We start from the raw sequence: 25,365 nt of genomic DNA, 5'->3' as shown, positions 1-25,365 counted from the left end.
GGCTTCTGTGTCACGTGTTAATTTGTATGTATCCCATGCATTTTTCTTCTCTGCCATACGTCTCATTATTTCATCTGACATCCACTTAGGCCTAAACCTTGAACAATATTTCTTAGTTGGTATGTAAAGCCTAGTAGCTTCCAAGATAAGTTCTTTGAATGCTTCCCATTTTGAATTTGCTGTTGGTAACATCATCAGTTGGTACCACTGTATAGAATTTAAATACTGTCTCAGTCCATCCTAGTCGCCTTTACGAAAGCAGTAACCCTTCCCTTTACCCCTAATGGTAGTTACCTCTTTGAGTAAATCCCACTTCAGCACACTGTGATCACTGCCACCTAGTGGTTCATTTACCTGCAGATTCTTAATGCATGAAGAATCACTACTGATAATCAAATCAAGAGTATTACTCCCTCTAGTTGCCTCCCGAACATGCTGATGTAGAAAACAATCATCCAATAAATCCACAAAAGCCTTGCTAGTGTGTGAGTGACCAGCCCCCAAATTCCAGTCAATATCTGGGAAATTAAAATCCCCCATTATAAGACTCTCTGATTTACTGGCCCACTCTATTTCCCTGTAAAATTTCTTATTATACTCATCAGAGTCATTAGGCCTATAGCACACTCCTACTCTCAATTTTGATCTCCCAATGCTTATGTCACACCAAACTGACTCGACACTGCACTGTCCAGCAATGTCGACTGGCTTCACTTCCTTGGATTTTATGTATTTCTTAACTAATAGCATAACCGCTCCTCCCTTCCTATCCTGTCTATCCCTTCTGTAGACATTGTACTCCCCAAATTCCAGCAGCATATCTGCACTGCTCACAGAATTTCATACCTGACTGCACAATTACCCCCAAGATCTTTTTCATTTTCCACTACCCTGAGTATAGTAACACACAGTTCGTAAGTTACTCTATGCAATTACCCCTACCCATGTGCAATACCTTGCATTTGTCAATTATAAACTTCAACGATCTTGCAACAGCTCACCCTGATAACTGTCATTAACCATTCTTTCAATTTTTGTATCATCAGCAAACTATACCATTAAGCCTGATATACCTTCATTAATATCATTAATAAATATTGAAAACAACAATGGACCCATCACTGAATCCTGGATGACTCCACTGTAAACATTAGTTTTTTTTTTTTTTTTTTATATTCTGCTTCAACAATTCATCTTCCATTGCTTTCAGTTATCACAAAGTCATTTAGCTCCCCATTAGAGTTTGATAAACTTCTGGCATCCCCTTCCCTAAATAATTCCTAATGTGTGAATATAAATGCCCAATACCTATCAGATTTGTAAGAAACCTGGGCAAGGTCATCAACAGTTAATGCATTGACATCAAGTGGCCCAATGTGATCCAATCCCTTCCTTCTACTATTAATTTAAGCATAGAAGTTCTTTGCCAGACTTTTATAATCTGCCTTAGCTTGCCTAACCTCCTTTGTGACTTGATTACAGACTAATTTATATCTAACATAGGCTTCTGTATCACCTGATAATTTATATGCATACCATGCACTTTTATTCTCTGCCACATGTCTCAAAAGTTCATCTGACATCCATCTAAGCCTTGAACAATATTTCTTTTGTTGCTATGAAAGACTAGTAGCTTCTATGATTACTTCCCTCCCTGAATGCTTCCCATTTAGAATTTGCTGTTGGTGACATCATCAGTTGATTCCACTGCATAGAATTAAAAACCTGCATGTGATCATTGTAGTTACCCTCACAAAACCAAGAGTGTTTCCCTTTACCCTTGACAGTAGTTATGTCTTCAATTAAATTCCATATCAGTACATTGTGATTGCTGCCACCCAGTGGGTCTTTTTACCTGCAGATTCTTAATGCATGTAGAATCACTGCTGATAAACAGATCAAGAGTACTGCTTCCTCTCATTGCTTCTCTAACATGCTACAGTAGAAAGCTGTCATCTAAGAAATCTGCAAGTCTTTCTAGTGTGTGAGTGACCAACCCACAAATTCCAGTCAACATCTGGAAAGTTAAAATCCCCTATTATAAGACATTCTGATTTACTGGCCCACTCTATTTCTCTGTATACCTCAACTGTTTGAAATACTCATCACAGTTATAGTCATTAGGCCTATAACACACTCTTCTCATTTTTGCTTTCCCGGTGCTGACACACAAAATTGACTCAACATTGCACTTGCCACCGATGTCAATTGTATCCACTTCTTTAGATTTAATATGCTTCTTAACTAAGAGAATAATAATATCTGCATTTGATGACTTAATACTTCAATTCATCATTGTCGATAGAAGACTCAGAAGTTGTACTTGTTTTTGAAAGTAATAATGCAGGTTTGAAGAAACTATCAAGTTATGTCTGAACAAATTTCTCTACTGCTGTTCTTTAATTAGGATCTCCATCATTGTTCTTAGGTGTTCATAATATGCTTGAAAATTTTGATTTGTTGAAGATCCACAAAATTGATTACTGCATCAATTCCACCTCTTTCAGAACTAAGAAGTTTCTTCTTAATTGTAGATTCTTGTAGTTCATCTAGTTCATTACCAGGGCTAGCCTGAAGCATTTTGGCACCCTGGGCAAAAAAAAAATTATGTGCCCCTCCCCACTTCAAAGGTAATGAAATGCACAAGGAATTTTAATTCTATTTATTTTTAAGCTTCAAAAATTGCAATAACATAATGAACTGTAATTGAACAACATACTACTTTCAAGGCTATATCATACCTTACCCATTATTTAGTTGGTGATCAGAATGCTATTATAAAAATATCAGTAATATTATAACACTCTATTTCCAACAAGAGAATACAATACACACATTGTATTGTATTTTCTTGATGGAAATATAGAGAATACAATACACACATTTCAATACACTTATTAAAACTATTAATTATTATAATTATTGATCTCATAATTTACACAAACATGAAATTTTAAAACAACACAATTGAAATCAATAACATTTCTCTTCCTAGATTTCATGTCAGCAATGTTATTAATAACTTTTGAAAAATCCAATTTTGCTACTGTGTCATTTTCGATAGGTAGAATTGCCATCAAATTGATCCTTGTCTGTCATGGATGACAGCAAGCTGTCATGGATATTTTCTTTAGTTTACTAAAACTTCTCTCACCACTTGCCACAGTTATAGGAATGGTTAGCGTAATTCACAATGCAATCCATAAGTTTGCTGGCATATCTTACATTTGAATTTATTAACTTCAAAATACCTAAAGCATTACTGGATATATTTTTCAGGCAAAAATAACAGCAATGCCTCAATTTCTTGGCATAACTCTTCACCATTTACATCACATTCATTGATATTACTAAGTTTCATTTCAAGTTTTTTGTGCCTTTTTAATAATTCATCATGGCCCAAATCTTTTTTAATATTGTACAAAAAATTCCAATTATCATAAAACTCTTCCATTTGTTGAAATCTTCCTGTCAGGGACATGGTTGCATTGTCTAATATTACATTAGAAACACTGTTTTGAAATCTTTTTTCTTCGCTTTCTTGTAGTGATTGGCCATTAAAATCATTAAGATGGGTGAATTGGGTATTTCTAAATTCGCATTTTACATTTATTCTTTCTGGTAAACATTTTGCTGATCTCAAGGCTTCTACATAACCAGAGTTTCTGTATTTCTTAAAAAATTCTGTACAATTCTTTATAAGCATGACTGCAGTGCCTTATATCCATGTCAGGACCCTCCACTGATTTGCTTACCGTATTGATTTTAAATAAAATATCATTCCACATGCAAAGGGTAATCAAAAAGCTAAAATCTCAATTGATTCAGCTTCATATGCATAAATGGATTCAGTGCTTGGGTTTTCAGTCAACTCAGTTAAGGCATTCCTTAATTTTAAAATTTCATTTTTAATAGCTTTAACACTTTCAACTCTATATTCCCATCTAGTAGATTGGAATGCTTGACCTCTAAACAAAGGTTTAGGGGGGGTCAAGCATTTAATGTGTTTCTTCAGCAATCCCCCACCTATAATACCTATAATACACCTGGATAGCACTTTCTGGTAAGGGAAGCGCATAGGATGATAGTTAATATCCTTTTTTTATTAATTATTATTATTTATTTTATTATTTTTTTTGTTTTTATCATTGTTTTGTTCGGATTTTTTTTTTTTTGGCTGGTGCAGCACAAGCCATAGGCTTTCTTGCGCCATGCGGCCATTACTAATACTAATACTAATACTATAAGCTGAAGCTGAAAACACCAAAAATCTCGTAGAAAATATTGAACTTGCTACACTGTCCCCGATTACTAAATTTCAAGGGTGACAAAGGCATAAAAAATGCTCATCAGTTGCGCTTTAAAATTCTAGCCTGGACACCTTTGTTTTTGCCTTTCATATTGACACCATGGTCGTAACCCTGGCCTCTACAATTCCTAAATCAAGTTTAAGATGTGTTAGCATTTCAGTGATTGATTCATATATTCCTCCACCTGTTGTTTCTGAGAGTGGATAGAAAGAAAGAAAATGTTTGTGTATTTAGATTTCATCAATCTCTACAACACTACTTTATATGATAGACTTCCTGGTAGGAATAGTAAACCTCATAATGTAAGACAGCTGCATTTCAGAGATCTCCGAGAAGTACCATGTTGGCGTACACTATGACAGGGCACGCCTGCTCGTGGGTTAATTTTTAGACTTTGGGGGCACCGTATGAATCAGTCATACGGTGCCCCCAAAATTCGCCACCCCTGGCAACTGCCAGGTGCTCAGGCAGGCTATGTTCATTACTATCAGTTTCTTCTTCAATAGCAGAATCCTTAACATCTGCAGCAATTTCTTCCTCTTTCAGAAGCTGAAATCCAGGATCTCCTTCTTCCAGTTCAAGCCAATCTTCTTATTCCAATTTTCTTAGCTCAATTCATAAAATATTTCTTGCATCAATCAATCCTAAGGCAAAAGCTGCTTAATATACAGCTTTGGAATTACTATCATGGGAAAATTTAATTTCTAGAATTCTAACATAAAAAATTAAATGAATTATAATTTTCTTATCTATAATCTTTTCAGATATATAAGGATGTCATTAAATATTACCTGCACCAACCATTCCTAAGGAAAAAATTGCATTATGTGCAACTTCGGGATCGCTATCATGAGAAAATTTGCTTAAAGTTTCAAGTATATTTAGTTTTGGATTAGAGACTGATATCAGAGCAAGGGCAAGTGGTACTGCACGCTTTATAACAGGCTCTCCATAGCGAAGCTGGAAAAAAAAGAGAAAAAAGAAGTTATGACAAAAAAAGAAAATCACTCCAGAATTATGTACTTTTCACCATATCAAATGCATAAGAGATCAATTAATGTTGATGGAAAGTAAAGTTACATGAAGGTGATATATATAAAAGTATGCAAATGTGTACAAATGTATCCCCAATTCACAAGGGGATCAAAGGGTGAAACAAGTAATTACAGACCAGTTAGTTTAGCTTCTGTTCTGGGTAAAATAATGGAGTCACTGGTTAAAGGAACCATGCAGGATCATCTAGACCAGCATTTCCCAGACTGTGTTCCATGAAAAATCATAATTAATATTTAAAAAAATAATATAAAATAAATAAATTTTTCATATTTGTACCTTTTTTGTATCATTATAATTTTTAACAATTTTTTTTTGGTTATTAATTTTTTTTGGTTAATACTGGCATACACTAATAATCAAAGGAACACTTTATTTTGGCAGGCTTGTGCATAGAGAAGTATGCGTAGAGGTAATGACATACAGTCAGTCCTCGTATAATACGTGTTTACACTACATGAATTCGATCATACACAATTTATAAATAGGGGAACCACGTCACATATAACACAAACCGAATTCGCTTATGCACAATTTGGCAATGTTTCCAAGTATTTTACTCATTTTAAAGAACAATTACAGTATAAAAAGAGCAAAAATGAGGAGGCATGTTTTATAGACAAACAAAGCACAAGTGTAGCAACTGAGTAAACAATGCAGTAAGTGCTGCATTCAGCTGTTGTGATTCTGCCACCTTTGGCTGCCATTTACAAGGAATGGCAGCCAAAGGTGGCGGAATCACAATTACGAGATTCTTCGCAATTACGAGATTAGTTCTGTAGTAGTGCGGGAAACTAGTAAGCATAACTAAACTCGCTTCCTTGTATAAACATTTTTTTGATAATTATCAGTATTTCGAAATATCATTAAAATAAATGACCAGGGATTTGTGGTTGAAAAAAGGAAATTTAAAACGAGAAGCAAGTACTTCTAGTATGGTAACTGCGGTCGATGAAAACAAACACACTTCAAAGTGAGGATGAACAATTGCAGCCTTTTGTTCCCCAAAAACCTGAAGTGAAAAACCAGGAACCAAATAATAAAAGACCAAATCGAAAGTATGATGACAGTTATTTGAATTTTGGCTTTACATGTGTCAGAAATGTTGCTGTTGTTATGTGAGTTTCTGGCACAAAGGCTACTTTGGCCATACTGTGCCTACCAAAGGTAGTGTTGGAAAGAAAGATGCTCCTGATGCACAGTGTTGTATGTAATAAAATACTAGCAAACAGTTCTTTGGCTCCTGCTAAACATATGTTCCGTAAATACAGTCTGTCCTCGTATAGCACGATAGTTGTGTTCCTAGAAACCCTGGTGCAATGCAAAATTGTGCAATATAAACAACGGGCCCTATGGGAAAATTGGGGTTAGGTGCCGACCACCCAAGATTGAACACACATTTGGAACCAAAACGTTACCAAACACAATAAATAATCGAGTAATTTTAATCGTTATAAAATACTTACGTAATTTATAACAATTAAAATACGTAATAAAAAATAATATTATAATATATATATTTTTTATTATAATATAATAAATAATAAAAAATTTATTATTTATTATTTATTATATTATAATAAAGTATTTTTAGTATTTTTTAATACTAAAAAAGTATTTTTTACGAATAAACTACGTATTTTATTACGACTATTACGTAATAAAATATTGCTAATGCTTTTGCTTCTATTGTAAGCAAACTTGTTTTTTGTTTGATTTTCTATCCCAACAGATGACAGCCATTCCATCTCTTCCAATTCTTGCGTCTTAATCTAATGGATTTTAATTACACTTTGAGTTGTTCCCGCTATGAAAGTTGTTTTTATTTTCTCCGCATTCTTTGTAATTCTCGGCGTTGCCTCATTTAGGTCTGTAGTACGTGCAATATCACACGGTCTTTCATTTCGCTCAAAGCGTTTCACAATTTCATATTTTTTCTCTATCGACAGAGGAGGACTGGCCATAAGCCTTACCGGGGAAACCCCGGTGGGCCGGAGGCCCGTGTGATTTTGGCCATAAACCGTAGTATGAGGCCACTATAAATTTTCCCGGGTAAGAATTTTTGACCCAGTCCGCCTCTGTTTATCGATATTGCTTTTGTTTTTTTCTCTCTGAATCTGCAGTGTCTTTGCCAGGACGCTTCCTTTTCACACCTTTTAAGTATTTTACTAATTTTTAAGGAATAAAGCGCAATTACAAAACGAGGAGGCACGCTTAATACACATAAACAAAGCTGCGCGCGTGTAGAAACTGAATAAACAACATCGTAAAGGCCGAGATACACTATTAACACCTCACATTTTACTAAAGCACATTTCTGGGGGTTACTACCATAAAACAATAAAAACAATTTCCAGTTGCGTTTCTGCTAGTGGAATCTGTTATAAACTGGTAGTAAACTCCATCTAATTGCATTTGCGATTATATCGATAGCTGGAATTGTGTTGGTTTTTACGTTATTAAGGTGAAATGTGTTTCCCCTTCACTGATATAAAAACAAATACATTTTCAGAATCTTCTCTTCATTTCTATCGTGTTGCGTTCGGTTGGGGTGATTCCGCGTTCGACTGCCATTTCTTGTAAACACAAAGGCGAATCGTGCATAAGCAAATTCGGTTCGTGTTATATAAGATAACGTTCCCCTATTTATAAATCATGTATGATCGAATTCGTGTAATGTAAACACGTGTTATACGAGAACCGACTGTATATAAGTGTTCTGCAAATATATTGTGAGATGAAAAGTGTTCTGCCACTAAAAAAGTTTGGGAAATGCTGATCTAGACAAGGCTGCAGTTATAGTTCAGACAGCATGGATTTATTAAGGGGAAATCTTAACTGACCAATCTGATTGGATACTACAATATGGTCACAAAGGAACTGGATGCAAAAAAATAAATTTTTATATCATATACTTGAATTTCAGGAAATCCTTTTGATACTGTAGCACAGTGGTTTTTGACCTTTTTTTAATAACGGCACTTTTAAGTAAATTATTTTATTTTGTGGGACCCCTACTCAATTTTCTGCCTGTTAGATCCAATTCTGTGTGTGTGTGTGTGTGTGTGTGTGTGTGTGTGTGTGTGTGTGTGTGTGTGTGTGTGTGTGTGTGTGTGTGTGTGTGTGCACGCACGTGCACAAATATCTAATATTTAAAAAAATGTTATATGATAGTTATTACATATATAATATCGGTGTTTAGATACACCATAGACAACTCTTAAGAAACTACAAAGTAGTTGTTGTCGGCATCATTTGCTCTTTCTCATATTGTGCTCTGCCTTCACGACGAGTTGCCATGATATTGCACTACTTCGAATAAGTAACGCTTCACTGATAGAGAAGACTATTGTTACTTATTCTCAGTTGAGTACCACCACCCAGACAGCGCTGTTTCATGGCTATTGGACAATCATCAGTGGGTGGGCAGGTACCCTGGTATTGCAGACATGACGACCCAGTTGTGAAGATAATCACACAATATGAGAGATGCCAAGAGGTGTAGATGTCAATATTTAAAATAAATATTGTTTCATGGCCAATAGCCATGAAACAGTGCTGTCTGGGTGGTGGTACTCAACTGAGAATAAGTAACAATAGTCTTCTCTATCAGTGAAGCGTTACTTATTCGAAGTAGTGCAATATCATGGCAACTCATCGTGAAGGCAGAGCACAATATGAGAAAGAGCAAATGATGCCGACAACTACTTTGTAGTTTCTTAAGAGTTGTCTATGGTGTATCTAAACACCGATATTATATAGATACCAAACTCTTAAAGTATTATGCCTTGTGCATTTATTTATTTTAAATATTGACATCTACACCTCTTGGCATCTCTCATATTGTGTGATTATCTTCACAACTGGGTCATCATGTCTGCAATACCAGGGTACCTGCCCACCCACTGATGATTGGCCAATAGCCATGAAACAGTGCTGTCTGGGTGGTGGTACTCAACTGAGAATAAGTAACAATAGTCTTCTCTATCAGTGAAGCGTTACTTATTCGAAGTAGTGCAATATCATGGCAACTCGTTGTGAAGGCAGAGCACAATATGAGAAAGAGCAAATGATGCCGACAACAACTACTTTGTAGTTTCTTAAGAGTTGTCTATGGTGTATCTAAACACCGATATTATATAGATACCAAACTCTTAAAGTATTATGCCTTGTGCATTTATTTATTTTAGATAGTTATTACAATAATATAACTATAAACAAAATTACAATTCATAATACAAATTATATATACATGTAATAATTTTATTCTTTATATAGAGGTACTAAATAAACATCAATTATTGATCACCACAAAATTAAAAAGATACTGTACATCTTTTTATGTTTAAATAAACATATAGAGTCAGTCCTCGTATAACACGTGTTTACACTACACGAATTCGATCATACATGATTTATAAATAGGGGACTGATATCTTATATAACACGAACCGAATTCGCTTATGCATGATTCGCCTTTGTGTTTACAAGAAATGGCAGTCAAACGCAGAATCACCCCAACCGAACACAACACGATAGGAATGAAGAGAAGATTCTGAAAATGTATTTATGTTTTTTATATCAGTGAAGGGGAAATACGTTTCACCATAATAATGTAAAAACCAACACAATTCCAGCTATCGGTATAATCACAAATGCAATTAGATCGAGTTTACTACCAATTTATAACAGATTCCACTAGCAGAAACGCAACTGGAAATTGTTTTTATTGTTTTATAGTAGTAACCCCTAGAAATGTGAGGCATTAATAGTGTATCTCTGCCTTTACGGTGTTGTTTATTCAGTTGCTACACGTGCGCAGCTTTGTTTATGTGTATCAAGCATGCTTCCTCGTTTTGTAATTGTGCTTTATTCCCTAAAAATGAGTAAAATACTTAAAAGGTGTGAAAAGGAAGCGTCCTGGTGAAGACATTGCAGATTCAGAGAGAATAAGAAAAGCAATATCGATAAACAGAGGCGGACTGGGTCAAAAATTCCTACCCGGGAAAATTTGTAGTGGCCTCATACTATAGTTTATGGCCAAAATCACACCGGCCTCCGGGGTTTCTCCGGTAAAGCTTATGGCCAGTTGGCCTCTGTCGATAGAGAAAAAATATGAAATTGTGAAACGCTTTGAGCGAAATGAAAGACCATGTGATATTGCATGTGCTACAGACCTAAATGAGGCAACACTGAGAATTACAAAGAATGCAGAGAAAATAAAAACAACTTTAATAGCAGGAACAACTCAAAGTGTAATTAAAATCCATTAGATTAAGACACAAAGAATTGGAAGAGATGGAATGGCTATCATCTGTTTGGATAGAAAATCAAACAAAAAACAAGTTTGCTTACGATAGATGCAAAAGCATTAGCAATATTTTGTTACGTAATAGTTGTAATAAAATACGTAAGTATTTTATTACAACTATTACGTAATAAATTGTAATAAAATAATTGTAATAAAATACATAAGTATTTTATTACAATTATTTATTGTGTTTGGTAATGTTTTGGCTACAAATGTGTGTTCAATCTTCGGTGGTCGACACCTAACCCTATTTTACCCACAGGGCCCGTTGTTTATATTGCACGATTTTGCATTGCACGAGGGTTTCTAGGAACACAACTATCGTGCTATATGAGGACTGACTGTATATTTAAAAAAAAAGTTTAAGTAACTTAAACCCAAATTATGTGGCACCCCTGGAATGTTGTGGCACCATTAGGTGCTAGGGTGTCGCAGCACCCTACTTGAAAACTTCTGCTGTAGCACATAAAAGACTGCTGCACAAATTGTAGCGGTATGGCATTAAGAGCAAGTTGCTGCTATGGATAAAAGGATGGTTGTATGGAAGAACACAGAGTGGTTTTTTTTTTGGTAGTCGTTGGCACATTGGCTTCTGTGGCCATAATGCACCTCCCAAGGTTTTTGCAGTACTTTGATACAAGACTGAGGCGGGATTCGAACCCGCAACCTTTGGGTTGCCAGGCAGGCACTTTACCCACCCGGCTAGCACGGTCGGCCACAGAGTGGTAATTATGGACATTACTCTTTGTAGACTAATGTTATTAATGGAGGCCCCAGGGTTAAGTGTTGGGTCCATTGTTTTCTATATTTATCAATGATACAAAGGGTACTAGGAAAGTTTTGCAATACAGCTTTGTTTATTTAATTTTTTCAAAGTAATTTCCTCTACATTCAATACACCTCTCCATCCTCCGAAACCAATCTTTAAACCAGTTCTGCCAAGTTTCACTAGGGAGTAAAGCACACTCGTTGTCCCAAGCCCGTAGAAGGTCCTCATCACTGGAAAACCGCCTCCCTTTTAGCTTCATTTTCACATGCGGGAACAGTGCAAAGTCGCAGAGAGCAAGGTCTGGACTGTAGGGAGGGTGCTCGAGAAGTTTCAGTCCTCTCGTGGTCAAATATTCGGTGCAGGCTTTGGCGCGGTGAGCTGCAGCATTATCGTGATGGAGGTACCAGGTGTCCATTCTTGACTTTGGCCGCAGGTTCTTCATAGATCCAATGACTTTAGGCAGGCATTGTTCAGTATACCACTTAGCTGTGACTGTCTTCTGCGTGTCCAAAACGACACGTTCCACAATTCCACTCGATTTGAAAAATACAGCTATCTTTACAGATCGGGATTTTCTGACAATTACGGGTGTGTCGTCATCATCAAAGACCCAAACTTTGTTTTGAGCCTTGGTCGGCAGATCGTAATAGTACAGCCAAGTCTCGTCACCTGTCACGATGTTGTTCACATACCGAGATTGTCCCTTATCAAACTTTTTTAACATCTCTCGGCACCAAGTCACACGTCGTGTCATCTGCTCTTCAGTCAGTTGATGCGGCACCCAGAGAGAACAAAGTTTCTTCACGTGCAAATGATCTTGCAGAATCGAACGAATTGCTGGTGCATTTAGGCTCAAAGTATCCTCTATCTGTTGGTAGGTCACTCGCCTGTTTTCGTCAAGCATTTTCCTCACAGCAGTAACGTTTTCCTCCGTAACTGACGTTCGTGGCCTTCCCGGCCTCTCAGAATCCTCCAGAGTGAAATTTCCCCTTTGGAATTCTCTATACCACCTGAATATCGTTGTACGATGTGGACAATCATCATCTAGTGCAAGAGTCATTTCTTCTAAGCACTGGTCTATGGTTAAACCACGCACGAAATTATACCGCAAAACTGTCCTTATCTCATTTCGTGACCACAATGCCATCGCAAGCACTTTACACTCTCACTACTAACGAATAACTGAGCCCATCGACTTGGCGCGGCGGCTACTATGCACGTATGAACATGTCTCAACATGCAGCAACAAGCAGCTTCCTGTGATTCATTGTTGCGTCATATTGCAAAACTTTCCTAGTACCCTTTGTATAGACGAGATAGAAACTCAGAGTCTCCTGAACATGGAGGAGTAGCCATTCTGGTTAATTCTAACGTGCCATCCAAGCTGATCCAGTTAATAACAAATCTAGAAGCTGTGGCTGCTTGCCCCTCGAGGTGGGCACCTGTACGTGGTGAGGGGACCTCCCAGTGATGCTGCTGGTTTTCCAGATTAGCATCACTGGGATCCAACCCCCATACCTTGGTTCCAGGGTTACACCATTGGAATCCGGCGTGTGCAGCCGTGCGCCGCGACCCGTGGAAGCGGAAAGGGGGATCCTGGTGGTTGAGGGGCCCAGCCTTAATGCACCACTTTGGCCCCTGCTTCGACAAGACGGGTGGTCCCGGACCGGCTCGACTGGGATCAATCGGCGGGTGGTTTTATACTGCTAGGGTCAACTGCGTTCCAATAAGTCTCCCTCCCTTTGGTCCTGGGACGGGATAAAGACATATTGGTAACGTGGGTATGGTGTTCTAAGCGAACTCGCCGTCCCATTCGTGTACGCAGTACCTGCTAGTTCACGAGTGGGCGTCCCCTCGTAGGGCTCCGTGGTGGGTGAGGTACTTAGGCATCAGACATTTTCTCTTTACTCCTATGAGTAATTCAAATCCTATTCTTCTGGGGCCCCAACAAGGCCCCTACCTAATCGAGATCATGAAGCAGAAAACACCTCTGCAAAAAGAGCCAGAACTGAGGATACACCACCACCACCATTAGTGACACCGCTTTTCCTCATTCTCCATTCCACCAGAGAGCAGTCAATTGGAAAGATGTCACCCTTCTTCATCCAGAAAGGATGAGAGGGGTTGGCAGGGTCACCTAAATCTGTAAAACGACTGCGTTCTGGCGACCTTCTGGTCGAAGCTTCTACAACCAAGCAAGCAGAAAAAATCATAAAGTCTACATCCATAGGGGGAATATGTATCATTGTAACCCCCCACAAAACATTGAACTCTTCAAGAGGTGTAATTTCAGAGTGGGACCTTCTTCATGTTTCTGAAGAAGAGATCTGCTCTGAATTAAAAGACCAAGGAGTGACAGCTGTCAAGAGAATATCAATACGAAAGGATGGGAATCTCGTCCCTACCCGAGTTCTCATCCTCACGTTTAACACCCCACGGCCTCCAAGTTCCATCAAGGCAGGCTATCTAAACTGCCAGTGAGGATTTATATCACAAACCCACTGCGGTGTTTTAGATGCCAAAAATACAGCCACTCACAAACATCTTGTCGTGGTAACCCTGCCTGTGCTCGATGTGGTGTTAAAGACCACGAGAGCAAGGAATGTTCAGCTACAAAACCCATCTGTATCAATTGCCAAGGAGAGCACCCCGCCTACTCTAGAGCATGCCAGCGGTGGAAGGATGAAAAAGAAATACAAAAACTGAAAACAGAGCTGAATATCTCCTACCCAGAAAACGTATCCAACCAGTAAATAGTGGGAAACCTTCATATGCCCAGACGGTTTCTGCTAAGTGCACTATCGGGACACAAACTGAGATGACTATACCACCAAGAGAGTCATTCACCCCGATTGCACGCTATTTATTGAGTTCACAAAAGCCCACCAAAAAAAACACAGTCAGTTGCCACTCCTATATCCGTACCTCCTAGTGCTCCACCACTACCAAAACCAAGTGGTAAAGAGCCTCAAGTAACAACAGAAAGAATGGATGTAGAGAACAAGGAGGTACAGGATGAATCAGTCTTGGAACTCTTTGCGGAGGAAGAAATGGACACGGGACAGCGTCCATTCTTCCCCAAAAAAGATAAAGCCAAGACTGATAAAAGTAAGCCCTCAGCACTTCGGAAGCCGCCTAATGGACCCACCAAGCCAAAATAATGGCTAAATTCGTACAATGGAATTGTCGTGGATTCCGGCGAAATACTGATGACATCAAGGCCCTCCTGCAAAAGCACGAGCCAGTGTGCTTTTGCTTGCAGGAGACTTATCTAAAAGCAAATGATGATCCCACCATGTATAACATCACAATTTTTCGTAAGGATAGATTTGCGGATGGTCCTGTTCGTGGAGGAGTAGCTATCCTTGTGAGTAATCAGACCCCAGTTCAGCCCTTGCTAATTACAACCAGCATAGAGGCTGTTGCAATTCGCCTTACAGTGGGATTTTTATTAACTGTCTGCTCTATCTATTTGCCACCTGGGACTGACATCTCCCAGGAAGACCTTGATGATCTTCTAACGCAGTTGCCTCCCCCTTTTTTACTTCTCGGGGATTTTAATGGACATAACACCCTGTGGGGTAGTGCCAACATCAATGGAAGGGGACGAGTCATCGAGAATATGCTAAATGACAATGACCTTTCCCTTCTAAATACTGGAACAAATACCTTCTTCCACATGCCTACCCGTACTTTTTCTGCCATTGATCTCTCTATCTGCTCCCCTTCTCTACTCCCTTCACTCACTTGGGAAGTGGAGGAGAATCCATACGGAAGTGATCACTTCCCTGTGATAACCTTGTTACACAGTGGGAGACCCTGTCTTCCCTTCAGGTTACCACGGTGGAAGATTGATCAGGCTGACTGGACTGCCTTCCAACTTCAGGCAAATTTTGACCTCAGTACAGTCAGTCAGGAGCCGATCAATGATGCAGTAACGTACATCACAGAAATTATCGTCCAAGCAATGCTGTTCCAAAAACATCTGCCCGGTTTCCACCATTTCCCAAACCTTGGTGGAATTCACAATGCACAGCAGCAAAAAAGGCTCAAAACAAAGTGTGAGGGATATTCCGTCAATATCCTACCACTGTTAATCTAATAGCCTTCAAGCGTGCACAAGCCAAAGCACGCTACATTCGCCGTCAGAGTCAAAAGGAATCATGGATCCGTTTTACATCATCTATTAACCAGGCTACCAATTCTAAGGTAGTCTGGGATAAAATCCGGAAAATGAAGGGAAAATATACATCCCACCCTTCTTCAATCCTAGATTATAATGGACGCGCTATTGCAGATCCAACTGCAATAGCCAATGCTCTTGGGGAAACATTCTCTAACATCTCCGCAACATCTTCGTATTCCCCAGAGTTCCTGGTCCTGAAACATAAACTGGAAAAATAGGCACTTAATTTTAAGTCTAACAGCATCTATCCCTACAATGGGACGTTCACTATTCAGGAGCTGAAAAGAGCCCTCGCCCTTTCCAAAGCAAGTGCTGCTGGACCAGATGGCATCCATTATGAAATGGTTAAACATCTTTCACCAAAATCTATGGATTATCTGCTCTCTCTGTATAACAGAATCTTTATTGAAGGGCAGTTTCCGGATTCCTGGCGCAAGGCAATCGTTCTTGCCTTTGCTAAGCCAGGAAAGGATCCAAAAGTCACTACCAATTATCGTCCTATTGCTCTGACTAGCTGTCTGTGCAAAATCCTGGAGAGAATGGTCAATTCTCGTTTAATATGGCACTTAGAATCAAATGACCTTCTCTCCAATATCCAGTGCGGCTTCCGAAGGAACCGGTCCACTTTGGACCATCTTATTAGACTGGAAACATCTATCCGGGATGCTTTCCTAAAACGCGAACACTTGGTGTCGGTGTTCTTTGACATGGAGAAAGCGTATGACACAACTTGGAGATTTGGCATCTTAAAAGATCTGCATAGCCTGGGTCTTAGGGGGCAACTCCCCATTTTTATTAAAAACTTTTTAGCCAATCGATCTTTCCAAGTTCGTGTGGGATCCTCACTCTCTCGTTCCTTTAGCCAAGAGGAGGGAGTACCACAAGGATCAGTATTAAGTGTCACGCTTTTTGCCATCAAAGTAAATTCCATCACAGAACAACTTCCTCCAACTGTAAACAGTGCCCTCTATGTTGATGACTTTAGCATATTTTGTCAGTCATGCAACATGAGGGTTATTGAAAGACAACTGCAGAAAGCCATTGATCGTCTCAACTCCTGGGCACTTGCAAATGGCTTCAGGTTCTCGCCGGAGAAGACCGTTTGCGTACACTTTTGTCGTAAGCGTAATCTTCATCCTGAACCTGAATTAAGGCTTGGACAAAATGCTATTCCAGTAGCAGCGGATACAAAATTCTTGGGACTCGTATTTGACAAAAAGTTGACCTTTCTGGATCACATCCGTCAACTCCGCACAAAGTGCACAAGAGGGCTGAATATTCTGGCTCTCTCTCCTCTACATCTTGGGGTGCGGATCGATGCACCCTACTACGTATCTACCGTGCACTTGTACGATCCAGACTAGATTACGGGTCCCTGGTATACAATTCGGCCAGAGACAGTGTACTTCGTTGGCTGGATCCTGTCCATCATCTGGCTCTCCGTACCGCTATTGGAGCATATCGAACATCTCCAGTCCAGAGCTTATATGTCAAAGCAAACGAACCGCCGTTATTGCTTCGACGTAAGCAGTTGTCTCTAAACTACGCTCTAAAACTGAAATCCCTGCCAGACCACCCTATGTGGCTATCCGTTTTTGAGCCACGATGGGAAAATTTGTACAACACCCGTAAGACTGCCAATCGTCCTTTTGGTATTCCTGTCCAAGAGCTACTCAAAGAACTTAATATCAAGGTAGACAAGGTTGCCCAAACACCAAAGCAACCCCTTCCACCCTGGCATGCTCATGTCCCGGCATGTGACTTGTCCCTTAGAAATTGGGGAATGTCGGACACTCCATCATCTGTCTACCTGCAGCTTTTTTCAGCACACCGAGCTGAACATTCTGACTTTGTGCCAGTCTACACAGACAGCTCAAAGGCGGAATCATATGTGGGATCTGCTGCTGTCTTTAGAGACAGCACTACATCGGAGCAGATTCCCTCTGAATGCAGCATATTTCCTGCAGAGCTGCATGCTATAGAGTTAGCCTTGGATCACATTAGTGAATGCCAATACCAACAGTTCATTTTATATTCTGACTCTCTCAGTGTGTTACAGGCTTTAATATCTGTCAGATATAATCCTCATCCAGTTCTGTCTAGCATTCAGCAGAAGATTCACGTTCTCCATGAATGTGAATATGATATCCGCTTCTGCTGGATTCCCAGCCACATTGGGATTAGAGGAAATGATTTGGCTGACACCGCAGCCAAATCAGCAATTCCCGGTAATAATCGCTGCCTGTCAGGCCCCTATACAGACTACAGGCAAATAATACACGAGAAGATACACTCCCAATGGCAGGATTCGTGGAATAGACAGACTGTGAATAAATTATATCATATAAAGCCTGTAATTGAACCGTGGCAGTCTAGTCTGCGCAGGAATCGTAAGGAGGAAGTTGTTCTTGCCCGGACCCGCGTAGGACATAGTCATTTGACACATTCGTTTTTGCTGAGGGCTGATGACCCTCCTATGTGTGTGTCCTGTGGCACAATTTTAACAATCAGGCACATTTTAGTTGACTGTACCAGTTTTAGAAATGCTCGTTTTACCGCTTTTAACCATCTGACTGAGCCGTATACACTCAGTCAGATTTTATCCGACAATGACCATGTGTCTGCTATATTTAATTTCCTAAAATCAGTAAACCTTTTTACTCATATTTAAAAAATCTTATTATTTTAATATTTACTATTGTTACTTGTTTACTGATATTTGTGTTTTACAGTTTATACGTGTTTTATAACCTGACGTAGTGACCTCATTCAGTAGGTCACTGAAAGTTTTTACTTTTTATGACATGGTTTTGGCGCATTATAGCCATAGTTGCTGATGCGCCAATAAAACTCAATCAAACAAACAAACGTGGCTGCTCGTATTGCAGTTGGTACATCAGTTACTCTTGTTACCATTTATATTCCACCATCTCTACCTCTTCCCCTTCAGAACTTGACAATCTCATTACACAACTCCCAACTCCAATTTGTGTTTTCGGTGACTTTAATGGACACCATCCATTGTGGGGGTCCGCTACAATGGACATGAGAGGCAAATTAATTGAAGAATTTATGAATAATAGCGATCTTAATTTACTAAACACTGGATCTCCTATTTACATCCACCTACCTACAGGATCTACTTCTTCAGTTGACTTGTCAAATTTGCTCTCCATCCATCTTTCCAATGACATGGATACTGACATGGTCGGTATTATCCAATCCCTTTAACAGTGACCACTTTCCAATTATTTGCTCAATACAAACAACGGTAACACAAAATTCTAATCAACAATCCAATTGGAAGTTTAGTAAGGCGAACTGGGATGGCTATTCTGCCCAAACGCTCTTAGACAGAATTTATGCTGAACAGAAACATATTGATGATGTAACTACTTACATCACCAATCAGATTCTGATTACGGCAAATGCTTTCGTTCCAAAATCCAAGACATGTCATGCTCACCGAAATCACTGGTGGAATGCAGAGTGCTCTATTGCCCAACTAGATAAAAATCGTGCATGGAATGACTTTCGGAAGTGTCCTACTATCACTAACTTAATTGCTTATAAAAGGCTTAAAACAAAAGCAAGACAAATTAGGAGGAAAGTAAAACGTGATTCGTGGATTGCTTTTGCATCAGCCATGACAAAAGACACTGACACACGGATCATCTGGAGAAGGATATAGGCACTAAATGGAAAATTTGTTCGGCTACCCTCTCCCATACTTCACTGGAAAGGAAAAGACATGTCTACGCCCGAAGAAGTTGCCAATGTGTTAGCAGAATCTTTTGCCACCATCTCTGCTTCTGCTTCCTATTTTTAACCTCCCAGAGCATTAAAGATCGTGCAGAACAGTATAAAATTAACTTCTTAATATGCCGCTCCTTTCCATACAACCAACCCTTTACATTAATAGAACTGAAAGAATCATTAAATAGATCTCACAACAGTACTTCAGGGCCAGATGGTGTTCATTACGTTAAGCCATTCGTTCATTATCGCCATACCAAAAGCAGGCAAAGATCCTACCCTGGTTCAAAATTATAGGCCAATATCTCTTACCAGCTGCATAGGGAAAATTTTTGAAAGGATGATTCATACAAGACTCACTTACACCCTGGAGTCACAGAATCTCCTTCCAGACCATCAGTATGGATTTCGGAAGAACAGATCAGTGCTAGACGTGCTTCTCAAAGCTGAATCTCATATTTGCAATGCTTTTGTCATGAGACAACATCTAGTCACGATGATCTTGAACTTAGATCTTGAAAAGGCATTTGACACTACTTGGCATCATGGTATTGTAATGGATCTTTACCATCTAGATCTAAATGGACAGTTGCCTGAAATAATTCAGAATTTCTTGCGAATTCAGGTCCGATATAAAAATGCACTCTCTACATCTCACATTCAAGAGGAAGGCGTACCACAGGGTCCGATGCTTAGTCCAACACTATTCGCAATTCGAGTTAGCAATATGACACGGAACATCCCAAAACCATTGAAACCTACATGTATGCAGACGATCTTACCATTTCCTGTCAGTTCAAAAGTATGAACGCCATTGAACGGCAGCTCCAACTAGCCATAACCAAAATAGAATCCTGGACTTCACGGAATGGTTATCGACTGTCAGAAAATAAATGCACTGCCACTCACTTCTGCAAGTTACAGGCTCTCCATCCTGATGCATCACAACCAGGAGAGAGATAGAGATCTAATTCCCACCCGCAACATCATTCTGACATTCGGAACACCAATATTACCATCTAGTGTCAAAGCCAGGTATCTCAATAGCCGCGTACAGTCTTTCATTCCAAATCCTATAAGATGCTACAAGTGCCAAAAATTTGGTCACTCGCAAATGGCTTGTAGAGGAGATCCAGTCTGTCCAAACTGTGGTTCCAAAGAACACTCACAAATAGATTGTGATGCTAAAACCTCACACTTTCCTAATTGCAAGGGCACACATCCAGCTTATTCAAAATCATGTGATCTCTGGAAAACAGGAAAAAAATCCAAACGTATAGGGTAGAACAAAAAGTTATGTATCAAGAGGCAAAGAAACAAATTATGTTCAATGCACCCAAGAACACGTATGCAACAGCAATGAAAAAATATCAGTCTACAGCAACACAAACTGAAGTTTCCGTTCCCCCAACAATATCCATTGCAGATTGGGCCCAATCTATGCTGTCATTGTCTCAATGGAACAGTCTCCTAAGGAGCAAAAGGTAGTGGACAGAGCCAACAACACTCCAGTCTTAGTTCCACCAACTGCACCACATAGATCATCAGATACTACAAAACTGCAAACCGATTCAGCTCCCACTAAGAAGACAAATAATCTCATAGCAGTAAATATGGATACCAATAATAATGCCGACCCGGAAGAACCTATCCTAGACCTTCACACAGAGGATGGCATAGACACTGGATGCCCAACCTTTCCAAGAAGAGAAAAAGTGAAGCTGTTTGTTTGTTATTGTTTGTTATTTGGTTTTTAGGAGCATTAGCAACTAAGGCCATATTGCTCCGGGAATATGCGGTGGTCATTCCCTGACCTTTCCGCATCCTCCGTATTTGGTGGTGATGGGCTCGAACCCCGGTCTAATTAAGAAATGTGTGCTACGCACTGCTACTCCTTCCCACCTGGCTACGGAGGCGCCAAAAAAGTGAAGCTCGATTGCCACAAACAGACTGGGAATAAAAAAGAGTCAGAATCAACTTCATGTAACAAAACCAAATAATGCATAATATCATACAATGGAACTGTAGAGGACTTCACAGTAACATTGATGATATACACAAGCTAATAGGTCATTATCCTGTAGGCATCTGCTTACAAGAGACAAATTTAACATCACAAGTCTCTCAATTAGAAATTATAACCTTTTTAAGAAAGACAGAGCTGGTACAAATAATTCTCATGGAGGGGTAGCCATACTCCTAGATTTACGAGTACCTTACAGACACATTCTGTTACAAACCTCCATCGAAGCTGTTGCAACACGTATAGTGATTGGTATTAATTTGACACTTGTCTCTATCTATCTATCGCCTCTATACTATTCATGAACTTGAAGATCTTATTCTGCAGTTACCAACTTTATCTGTTTATTGGGGGACTTCACTCGACACCATCCATTGTGGGGTTCTCCCAATGCAGATAGATGAGGACAACTCATTGAACTGACAGACAAAACCTAACTATACTAAATACTGGCTTGCCAACTTAAATCCATCTCTCTATGTGTGACCTCTGCAATAGCTCTCTCCATCTGCTCTCTTTCTCTCAGGTGCCTCCGTAGCCAGGTGGGCAGGAGCAGCAGTGTGTAGCACACGCTTCTTGATTAGACCGAGGTTCGAGCCCGTGACCACCAAATACGGAGGATGCGGAAAGGTCAGGGCATGACCACCACATATCCCTGGAGCAATATGGCCTTAGTTGCTAATGCTCCTAAAAACCAAATAACAACAACCATCTGCTCTCCATCCCTTTTTCCTAGCATTGAGTGGATGGCCCCCACAATCTGCTCAACAGTGATCACTTCCTGTTAATATGTAAGATTCAAACAGCACATTCCATAAGTTCAGAAAAGTACGTAAATTGGAAATTGTCAAAAGCAGATTGGGTAAATTTCACTTCCCGAGTGTCCTTTGACGAACAGATCATCGAAACCTGTTCAATTGACACAGTTACTGATCACATTACGAGACAAATACTGGCTGCTGCATGTACTGCGATTCCACAATCACAATCAACTACCCATTGAACATAAATTATTGGTGGTAAAAAGAGTGCAAGGGTGCAAAAAAAGAAAAATAACTGAGCATGGAATGTATCTGTTTAAAAAATATCCTACCACCGCCAATCTTATAAACTACAAGAAACTCAGAGCCAAGGCCCATCACATTAGGAAAAAAGCTAAAAGAGAATCTTGGATTCGATTTGCAAGCTTGATTAATAGAAATACTGATACAAGAATAATATGGAGAATAATAAAACAGCTAAATGGCAAATTTCCCGCATTATTCTCCCCACTTCTCAATCAATTGGAATGGGCAGGAGCTTTCTTCTCCCATAGATTTAGATATAGTGAATGCCTTAGGGACTGTTTTTTCAGTTATCTGCCTCAACAGCATACAATCCATCATTCCACAAGATCAAAGTATTAGATGAAAAGTCCAAACTGATCTTCAGACCTACGAGTACATGTTCTTTACCCTATAATCAACCGCTTACAATGCTCTAAATTCAAGAAGTCGTATCTACCTCAAAAAACAGTGCTGCAGGCCCCAATGGAATATATTACATAATGCTCCAACACTTAGATAAAAAATCTGTGACTTTACTGCAGACCTTTTCAATCGCATCTTCCTTGAACATTCAATTTCCAGTTCCTGGCATCACTCCTATATAATAGCAATTCCCAAACCAGGGAAAGATCACTCTATTGCTCAAAACTATAGACTCATTTCTCTCACCAGTTGCTTAAGTAAAACCCTGGAAAAATAATTTATCGTCGACTCACACGGTATCTCGACTTTAACAATATAATTTCTTACAATCAATTTGTTTTCAGAAAGAATAGATCAGCCCTGGATCTCATGGTCAAAGCCGAAACAAACATCAGGAATGCATTCATGTGTAATGAGCATCTAGTCACGGTATGCCTTGATGTAGAGAAAGCCTTTGACACCACATGGCATTTTGGTATCCTGAGAGATCTGCATTCCCTTGACTTGAGAGGCCACTTACCATATTTCATACAGAAATATGAAAATATTTCTGCTGAAATACCTTCAGCACAGGTCCTTTCAAGTTCGATACCAACAAGTCCTCTCCCAAACATATATACAAGAAGAAGGGGTCCCACAAGGCTCTGTGCTAAGTGGCACCTTATTTGCAACAAGACTAATTCACATGACCAAAACTATTCCCAACACTGTGAATTCATACCTCTATGCCGATGATCTCAATATTTTTTGCAATTCACAAAACATGACCTTCATTGAGTGGCTGCTCCAAATTTCAATTAATAATGTTCAGATATGGATGGCACAAAATGGATATCAACTCTCTTGCTCAAAATCTAAAGCAATTCACTTTTGTAACAAAAGGAAGATGCATCTAGATCCAGAGCTACACTTAACAAATCAGTCTATCTCAGTTGTGAACAGCATTCGTCTCCTTGGTCTGATTTTCGATAGCAAATTGAACTTTGTGGAATACGTTAAATATCTACATACATCTTGCCAGAAAAAAATGAACATACTCAGAATTATTTCTTCAACATCATGGGGTGCAGATCGATACACATGTTACTTCATTTGTATAGAGCCCTAATCAGATCTTACCTTGATTACGGTGCACCGGTATATGATTCTGCTAGGGAGAGCGTGCTAGCACAGCACGCCCCTATCCAACATTCTGCCCTGAGGATAGTTGTAGGTGCTTATAGAACTTTGCCAGTATAAAGTCTTTTCATTAAAGCTCATGAGCTTCCCCTAAACCTCAGGAGAAAGATGTTACTACTCAACTATACAACTAAAGTCCAAAGTCTACCTACCCATCCCATTAGACCGATAATTAATGACTCCCAGTTCACAATGTACTGTAGAAATAAACCTAGAGCAGTTCAACCTACTGCTCTCAGATTTCAGGCATTATTACATACTTGCCATCAAATTTGCAATAGAAAATATTCTCCATCTGTCCATCCATAAAAGCATGATATCAGACTTCCAGAGTGCGCTTATAGCTTTACAGAGCATTTCTTCTCAACACATCCTTTAATAAAATTTATAAAATTTATAGAATTTGACAAAATTTTTCAAGATCCAAACAGTCCGGTTCCCCCATGGTATTAAATTAAACCATCCTGTGACAGTTGTTTCCTAAACTGGGGAAAGCACTCTCTCTTGCAAATGTCAACATACAACAACTCCACATTGCCCACACACAAAATCATCTGCATTTTACAAAAATATATACCGATTGGTCAAAATCTGAGAGTAGAGTAGGTGCTGCAGTCATCTGCACTCATAAAACCTTTTCTATATCGCTTCCCAATGAATGCAGCAGGTATACAGCTGAATTATATGCCATCAAACTTGCAATAGAAAATATTCTCCATCTGTCCATCCATAAAAGCATGATATCAGACTTCCAGAGTGCGCTTATAGCTTTACAGAGCATTTCTTCTCAACACATCCTTTAATAAAATTTATAAAATCGAAACTAATGCATATCCAAGAACTGCAGTGAGTGGTCATTTTCTGCTGGATCCCAGCCCATGCTGGGATACCAGGAAACGAATGTGCGGACTATGCCCCTAAGTATCCATCCAACAAAGAATCATCACATTATTATGTTGGCTACAAAAGTAATATACAAAGGATATGTAGGGAACAATGGACAATTCAATGGAAAGCCTAAATGTATAATAAACTTCTCCAAATAAAACCTGAACTGCAACTATGGTCCTCCAGCTTCCGTGTAAACAGAAGGGAGGAAGTAATCTTAACCAGAGTGCGAATTGGCCACTGTCAACTTACCCACCTTTATCTCCTCACAGGTAATGATCCTCTGCAATGTGCTCAGTGCAACTGTCCTTTTACAATGAAACATATTCTTGTTGAGTGCACTTTATACACCACTGCCCACCAAGTCTCAGTTAGCTTTCTTCCAAATCTTAAAGAATCCCTGACACTCTACCACATCGTA

The 25,365-nt window shown here is 39.3% G+C and overlaps 1 protein-coding gene across 1 annotated transcript in view; it reads left to right on the top strand.

The window, feature by feature from the left end:
- LOC150087120 (twitchin-like) overlaps nucleotides 1-25,365 on the top strand; it is a 3,511,780-nt gene that overhangs the window by 2,132,108 nt on the left and 1,354,307 nt on the right.

The sequence above is a fragment of the Mastigoproctus giganteus genome, chromosome 4 (assembly GCF_048544385.1).
Source record: "Mastigoproctus giganteus isolate SK-2022 chromosome 4, ASM4854438v1, whole genome shotgun sequence".
Taxonomy (NCBI): Eukaryota; Metazoa; Arthropoda; class Arachnida; order Uropygi; family Thelyphonidae; genus Mastigoproctus; species Mastigoproctus giganteus.
Note: the sequence above shows the minus strand (reverse complement) of the source record. Positions and strands in the feature narration are given on the sequence as shown.